The following is an 8,673-nucleotide window of genomic DNA, read 5'->3' as shown; positions in this document are numbered from 1 at the left end:
ACAAACAAACAAAAAAAAAAAACCTCCACACTAACCAACCACAAATACTTCAGTTTGATGCTGTAACTCTTTTTGGTAAATGCAAGGATGCCAAAGGCTCCAAGACCATGAAGAGCTGGTATCAAGCTCTCCTAAAAACTTTCTGTACTGGTGGGTTTTTGGTGTTGTGTGGTGGTTGTTGTTGGTTGGTTTTTGTTTGTTGTTTTCTGTGTGGGGTGGTGGTGTTGTTTTGGGGTTTTTTTGTGATGGTGGTTTGCTTTTTGTTTATTTTTTGGGGGTGTGTTTTGGGGTTTGTGGGGGGTTTTTTTGTTGGTTGGTTGGTTGGTTTAGGGGTTCTGTTTATTTGGGGGTTATTATTGTGGTTGGGGTTTGTTGTTGGCTTTTTTTTTGGTGGTGGTGTTTTGGTCTGGGTTTGCCCAGCAATACCTCCAAAACCTGTGGCAAGACCAGGGCTTTGTCTTTAAGGAAACCAACAGAGGAGCAGTAAGAAGGAGCAGCACCTCTCAACAAACTGATCTCTTCCACAAGCCAGAAAACTCCCTGCTGCACCTGAAGTTATATACAAAGCTCTCTGGGACAAGCACGACATAAAGAAGTTACTGCCCTTCTAGAAGCTTGTAGATCACCACCTCCTCCTTCCTCTACATGAGTAAGTGCTCTGGATCACATCTGCCAACCTGAAGGATTCTGATACTGCTGATGCTCTGCTGTGAGCAGTAACTAAATTGACAGTACTTAAAAGAATCCCAGCAGGGCAATGTGCAACTCCCTGTCAGCACTGAAGCAGAGCATTAAAAAAATGGTGGCATTTTTACCCACTATGACTTGAGAAGAGCCAAGTGCCACTCACCTAAAAGCAGACAGCTCTTCATAAAAATACCCCAAAAAAACCCACCAACAACAAAAAAGCTAAAAAAAAAAAAAAAAAAAACTAACCACCAAAGCAAAGCCAATCTCTTCACAAACACAACACAGTGCTAGGCTGAGGAAGCTGAAGATGACCACAATGGTAGAGGTGGCCTTTAGCAGTTAAATAGTTTGAAATGACTAAACTGAATTCCTAGAAAAAAGCCACATGTAGCTCAAAAAAATACACACCCCCAAATTACCTTTTACAAGTTTCAGTATGAAAGAAATGCAGCTAAGCAGAAATGCATCAAACTGAGTTTTACTCCCAGAAAAGTCAGCCCTATGAGTCACCCCAAGATGATGCTAGCAAAGCAAAAATGACTGCTTTGTTTCCTTCTTCTGCACACACTAGTTCTCTCTCCCTCTCCACCCCTCCACCCTGCATGCAACAATTCAAGACCTTTTTCCTCAAGTTCATCCAAAAACCATTGAAGATTTTTTGCTTAGTCAAAAGGCAACTCATTCATGTTGGCTTTTGTTGTTTTTTAAAGCATTCCCTGCCAGGGGAAAAGAGATGATCCATTACCACTAGTTATAAGCAATCCTCATAAGCTCTAGAGCTCAGTTTTGCACTTTGGAGGCCAAAAGAGTGATGAACACCTCCCCTTCTCATGTTCAACTGGGCAGCTTTCTGCAAGGCTAAATCAAAAGGACAGCAACACTGGTGTTTCTAAGCTCAAAGAACCAAAATCCCATACATATATACAGCATTTTTCAATGATTAGCTTGGCCTCTGCTTCCATCTCTTGAACTTCTGGCTCAGACTGATAACCAGATCTCTTTCTAGGAAGAACAAGTATAGTAGTACTGCTGAGATTGTTGTGGAGTCAAGCTTGTTCCCGCACTTGTTCATCACTGTGTTTGATCCCAACACTTGTGGGCAGCTTTGCCTGGAGGGAAGACCACATTCAGCTCTATTCCACAGGTCATTAGGCTTCACAGGCATCCTTCTGAAAACCTGAGCTGGAAAGCAGGAGCAAGACAGAGGTGAAAGAAAGAACGCTAGAGTTGATACTATTGCAAAGTTCCCTTTCCCCTCACCATCCATTTACACTTCATCCTCAAGTCCTCCTATGGTGTTCTTATGATTTTCTTTTCCTAAGGGAGCCTACTCAACTCCTTAGTCTCTGGATGGCACACAAACACATTCCAAAAGACTTTATGCAGGAGACACCAAAATATAGACTGCAGAACGAGAATCCTCACAGTTTATAGATGCTTTCAGTCAGACCAAAACATCCAAAGCTTGTGGTATACATCTGCAGAGGAAATTAATTTTAAAGTAGCAAGATAGCTAAGTGGAATGAAAAAAAAATCCTAAGCTGTTATCTGCTGTCACCCTCTTCTCTGCTCTTGGCTAGAGAAAGAGAAACGAAAATACTGCTAGGACTTAAAAAGCAAATGTCAATCAAGTCAGTATCTTCCTTACCTCTTCTTGCACCTTCACTTTTCCTTGGTAAAAATAAACACTGGAAAGGCAGCAGATACTGAGAACTCTTAAGAAAGTAATTTTCAAAACAATATGTGTTTAGAAGACTGGAGACAATATATTCCTTAGAGGAAGTTTTATATTAAGCTCATCAAATAACCCCAGTAAGAAGCCCTTGCAGACAATCTTAGTCTTTCAGCATTCCTAAATGAAAGTTAAAGAAAGGAATTCCATAAACCCTTTCCTTCAATGAACTGGTTTGTTTCTGGTCATTCATGTGTGCTGACCACAAAGAAGATTGCATAGGGAAGCCAGCAGTTACATGGAAATGGTATAGCACAGCACCAAGGAACATAACTGAAATATTCACAGCACACCACTTCAAGAAGCTCTCCAAACCACCCTAGGCTCATTTAGGAGATTGTTCCCAAAATCATTTAGGATTTGGGAAGCATTTTTATGCCTTGAAAGCAGCATTTGCACAATCCCCTTAAAGATTTCCCCCAAGACCAGGTATCATTTTTTACTTACCAGTGATGTAACGGAACCTGAGAGAGCAATGTCAAAATAGAGCACAAGCAAGCAAACCCCAAGCAAAACACTCAGCAAAGCCAGAAATGAAAATCAAGAAGCTCTGAGGGCCAAGTCCACCTTTAGCTGTTTAAGCCATCATAGCTCTCAATCCTGCAGCTGCTTTCTCTAGTTCTGTCCCCCCATTTGTTATACAAAAAAAGGATGATCAAATAGAATGACTAATTTTTATTCACCCGCATGGAGAAAAAAAAGAAACAAACCCCCCTCCAGAAAAAGAACCAGCAAGTCACCTGGAAGAAAGCATCTGGGATGCAAGACAGCTAACGAGGCTTAGTGAAGCTTGTCTCCAAGGTAAACTGTTTGACAAGTGGCATGGCAGGACAGAGTCAGACAAAATTAACAAGGGAATGTAGATGTGTGAACAACACTCCCTTATAGTTCACGCTGTAGGAACTACCGGGATGTTTTTCACACATTTGAATTCCCCTGAGCCTACATTTTGTTTTGTTTCAAATCTAAAGCTCTGAAAAACTGTAAACACCAAACAACTTTCATGGCCACAGACCTACCTAGAGCACAGAGACAGCGAATTACCTGGATTTGCATAGCGAATGGTCAAACAAAAATTAGCACGTGTTCCCAGTTATGCGAGAATAAACAGTATTCCTTAAGTCCCACAGCACTTACTGGTGGAGAGCAATCCAACAGAAGGAATTTAATACATATAGGCTTCTAGCTCTTTATGTTAAAAGTCAAACACAAAGAAAAATAGAAGGAAAGTCAGTAGCTCTGTGCACTTCGTCTCCCGTAAGGGATTTCAGCACCCCCTTAACACAATAAAGTACTTCCAAAAATCAAACCGTTTAGTAATACTGAAAAGATAAAGACCTACCAAAAAAAATGTACACCGGACTGAACGTATCAAACGGCTTCTTCCAGGTCTATTGCCAACAAACCCACTTCTAGCTAACAGACATACTGTTTACTGCCCTACCTCGTCGCTAGAACGCTTCCACACGCCGTACCTGCCGCTGTTTGCGGCTCTCACTCTGTGCCTCCCCTCCCCACCGAGGGCATTTCCAGCCACGCAGTGCCCGCAGCCAGCCGCCCCCGGCACATCTCAGCTGATGAACAAAGACAGCAGAAGCGCTGGATGCTCCTCAGCCGAGTTAGCTCGCTCGAACGGAAACTTTCCCATTTACCCGGCTGGGATCCGCCTCGCACCCCGCCACGGCACCGGCGAGAAGCAGCGAGCCGGCCCCGCCGCGCATCCTCGGGAGCTCCCGGTTGTGGCTTCGGGACCCACGGCGATGGTCGCAGAGCCGACTGCCCCGGCCAGCACGGTACGGTATGGTACGGCTCTCCCAGCCGTTACCAGCGCCTAAAGGGCAGCGCACACCGCACCGCCACAGCGCCGACCTGCTCCCAGCCGCCGCCTCAGGCCGCGGCCGACCCTAGCCCGGCCGACAAAGGCAACGGCTCCAGCAGGACCGGAGCCACCCGAGCGCGGGGCGGGGCGGGCAGGGCGGAGCACAGCAGCCGCCGTCGGGGCAGTGCAAGCGGTGAGGAGGATGAAGAGAACAGCGGCGCCTCAGGCTCGCCCCGCCGCATCCTCTCGTCTCAGGTACGCGGCGGGCAGCGGCTCCTCACCTGCGCTGCTGCCACCGCCCCCGCGTCGCGGCGGCCGCTGCCAGGGCTGGGCTAGAGCCGCGCAGCAGCACTGCAGCCCCTCCTTCGCCGCGGCTCCACTCAGGCACCATCGCAGTGGACTGGGGCTGGGGCTGGGGCTGGAGCTGAAATCGGGACCGAAATCGGGACCGGGACCTGCTGCGCCGCCTTCCCTCAGCCGCGCGGCTGCGGCTGCCATGGAAATCACAACCACGCCCTGATTGGTCGCAGGCCTCGATGTGTCGCGGAACGCGGTTGGACCGACGCTGTTGATTGACAGATGAGAGGTGGTACTCGGGGCGGGGCTATAGTCGGGGGCGGAGCCATTAACCCCTGCGGGGGAGGCGGGAAACATCTGGAGCGCACAGCTGGAGCGGACGGGGGCGCCACGTGAGCGCCTGCAGCAGCGTGTCCAGCTGTGCCGGACAGATGTGGTATCTGGGAACAGCTGGGTTTGTCACGGGTCTCTCCAGTCCTACCTGGCACTGCTAACACAGGAGCAGCTGGAACAGCTGGAATGTTAAGAAAAGCCTTTCTCATGTGCTCCCCCCCCCAGTTTTGGTTCCAGAGGTAGGTCTTGCAGGTGAACCCATCCAAAACACACAGCCCCCTTGCCTCCTGCCAAAGGGTGTAAAGTAACCATCACAGCCTCGGTGCCACCAGACTTGGAGAGAGCTTGTGCTGGCTGGAGACAGCAGGGCTGGGTGACAGCACCAGCAGCAAGACCTTGGTATAAAAAAAATGATGGAAAGCTTCACGTGGGAGAACATCCCCTTCTAATCCTCAAAGCCCTAAAATGGAGCATGACGCAGTGTCCTGTCTCCCGGAGAGACGGTGCAGATCCTGTGTGGCTGGGAGATAACCAGCTGGGCTTTGCCGTCATCCCAGCCTCCCGAGATGCAGAACAGCACTGCCTGAGCATCAGGATGAGACAATTAACCACGACCCATTACCCCACCTCTCACAGCCCTCACAAAACACCTGCCATAAAGCTCTGATGAGCCTGGCAGGACGTGGTTTCCACCAACATCGATGAGCCAACACTGCCCGGAGATCCAATAGGGATGAGGGCTTGTCCTGCCTCCTGCTTCACCCAGGTGATGAGCAGCATTGCTGTTGAGAGAGGAGAATGTGATTGCAGCTCACTGTGGTTTGTTCACCAAGAGAATTAAGCAACAGCAGCTGTGTGAGCAGATCCCAATGTTGAGGACAGTGAAAAGTGCCCTGGTCAATCTGGAGACAAAAATTTCCACCTCAACATCAGGAAAAACTTTTTTCCTGTGAGGGTGCGGGGGCCCTGCAGCAGGCTGCCCAGAGAGGTTGTAGAGTCTCCTCTGGAGACTTCAAAAACCCACCTGGACATGTTCCTGTGTGGCCGGCCTTAAGGGATCCCACTTTGGCAGGGGAGTTGAACTGGAGATGATCTTCAGAGGTCCCTTTTAACCCTTAACATTTTGTGATTCTATGATTTCCATCATGGGAAGTGCTCTGCCCTGTGAGAACAGTTGGACTTGATGATCTTGGAGGTCTTTTCCAACCTTAATGATTCTATGACTGAGTTTCAAGAGTACCTAACACCCCTAAAGCTTTCAGCTGTGCTCAGAGAGCTGCTGGGAGCACAGAGAAACCAGCAACTGCTTTCAGGTGGGATGATTCTCTTTGCGTTTCTTTCCTCTGACAGCTATTGACAGGGGATAAATGTCACTGGCTCCCAAACGCTGCTGGATTTGAAGTAACGATTTAAAGATGAAACAGGCTGCCTCCTGTTTCCAGTAAGTTTGCCTCAATCCATTAACCAGCACTTTGCAGATCGCTTTATTGGTTTTTCTTTTATGGCTTTAGCTGTGACTCACGCAGATAGACCCTTTTAAAGGCTTCCAATCTGTGGCAATCAAACCGTGCCTCCGGGCGGGGGGGGGGGGGGGGGGGGGAGGGAGGGAAATGCTGTTCTCCGAGGGAAAGGGGGAAAGCACAACACTGCTGTGTGAAGCCCCACACTGAGTCCTTCCTTAATCAGCACTTCTCCAGGAGCCACGGATCAAATAACTCGTCAAATATTGCATCACCTGAAGTTTCAGTGCAGACAGAGCTTCACTCCCAGCCCTAAAGCTGCCATTGCTGGTAGATAAACACCACCAGAAGTGACAGCACTTAATTGCTCATCATTTCACAGTTGCATTGGCTGCTCCTTGGTGGTTTCCTCCTGTTTTGTTCCTTGAATCGCAGCAATAATTCCTCCTCAGCCTCCTGCATGGGATGAAGCTGCACCTCAGAGGGGGCACAAAGCTGCTGCTGCAGGACCACAGCCCAAGGTTTGCGAAGCTCCAAGAGAAACAGAAGCAGGTTCTGGTGGCTGTGCCTGTTTTGTGCCTGGGTTTCTCTTGGCAGTGGTGTGGCTTTTGGTTGTTCCCATGTTCTAAGGTCTAGAAGAAGGACACACCACATCTGGGACCACTGGTGGGAGGAGGAAGAGCAGCCCTGAGTCCTGGTGCTATTCAGGAGCCTACATTAAAGGTTTTTCCCCCTGTTGTTTCTCAATATGACTCACAACATAACCCAAACTTCTTCTCCAGATCACTGCTATGGCAGAGGCCATCTGGACATCATCGCCTGGAGGGACTGAGCCCCATGGCTGCATCATGTGTCCGGGACACATCAGGGGTCTGGAGGAGCCAGGAGCCATCCTGCACAGCCTTGGGCAGTGTGGACTGTCACAGCTCCAGCTGCAGTGACAGATTTTGCTCCCTTACACTCATGCCTGCCCAGTGAGCAGCATCTTTCCTACCACATCATACAAGCTGCTGGGCCAGCATGTGAGCAAGCCAAGTGCCCTGTAGTGCTGCCCTGCCCTCTGCTAGCTGGAGGGTCTGTCACATTCACAGACCAAAATCGGTCTTTTATTTCCCCTTCCCTGGACTTCCAGACAGTGTTTTTCCATCTCCACTCCAAAAAGCACTCCTGAATTCAACTGCAGTGTGCTGCTCAAAAGCAAGAGAAAGCTTTCTAGTCCGGAGTTCCTGGCTCTCAGTCCGGGAGTATTTACCTTAATTCCACTTTCCCAATCCTAAAAATGCAGAGAATTTCTCCGTGGCTTTGCCCAGCTCACTCCCGCAGCCCGGAGCAAGAAGGGCTGAGCTTGCTGGCTTAGGCACGTTCCTGCCAGAGCTGTTAAATGTTCTCTTTCCTCGAGTGCCTCAGCAGCGATTGCACAATACCAGGGTTTCCGCCTCACCCCGGGAGGATCCCTCCTTCCCAAGAGGAGCAGGGAGGAGGGCTGGTGTTTGTGGCTTTCATCCCCATGCTCACTGAAGGCAATTTGGAAATCCGCGGAGGTGAGAGGCTCAGCTGTTACTTCTGCCCTGGAGAAAAATCTCCCTGTTACCTCTGTTGCAGAGGAGTATCTATGGACAGAGCCATCAGAGCAGGAACTGAGGAATTTGGAGGAGGATACTGATATGATAAAGCACAAAGAAACCTGGCTGGATTTCAGTTTGTCCTGCACATCTGGGAAATTCATTTGAAGTAAATCCCAAATCCCAAGCCTTGGGTCTGCCTGTGGTGCTACTGTGCCCAGAGCAGTGCTGGGCATCCTCCCTCCCCAGGCAACCCTGCTAAAGCACTCCTTTGGACCTGTATCCAAGACATGCTTAAGTCAGCTCTGCTCTCTCTGCCTTTATGAACACCACCAAACTGCCCTCTGACTAGGGGAGGAAGGGGACATAACACCTCACTCACAAAGTAAACTGCTGGGCACAGTCTTTAAGTTGCCAGTGGGTGCCTTGGCCAAGGCAGAACCAAGGGGCAGTATCCCTCTCCATATCTCTTGTTCTTGGGCCCCAGAGTGACCCTTTATTTCCTCAATCCCAGCAGAACCATGCTCTATCACCAAGAAGGGATGGCCTTTCAGCTGCAGGTACCATTTCTGGAAGGTTTAAGCCAAGATTATCAAAGTCAGGAGAACGTGGACTTTTCTTTAAGGTAGCTACAACCTGACCTTAACCTGCTTGTGGCTCAGAGAGGATCGAGGCCATTTCTGTTCCAACCCTGCAAAGCAGCTCTGTGTGATTAACAGCTCCCTATTCCCCCATCTCTGTCTGAGCTTGTGTCTGCTGCTTTATAAATGTGACAGCTGA

This window comes from Indicator indicator, chromosome 30 (assembly GCF_027791375.1).
Source record: "Indicator indicator isolate 239-I01 chromosome 30, UM_Iind_1.1, whole genome shotgun sequence".
NCBI classification, from domain to species: Eukaryota; Metazoa; Chordata; class Aves; order Piciformes; family Indicatoridae; genus Indicator; species Indicator indicator.
The sequence above is the reverse complement of the archived record's forward strand: the minus strand, read 5'-3'. Positions refer to the sequence as shown.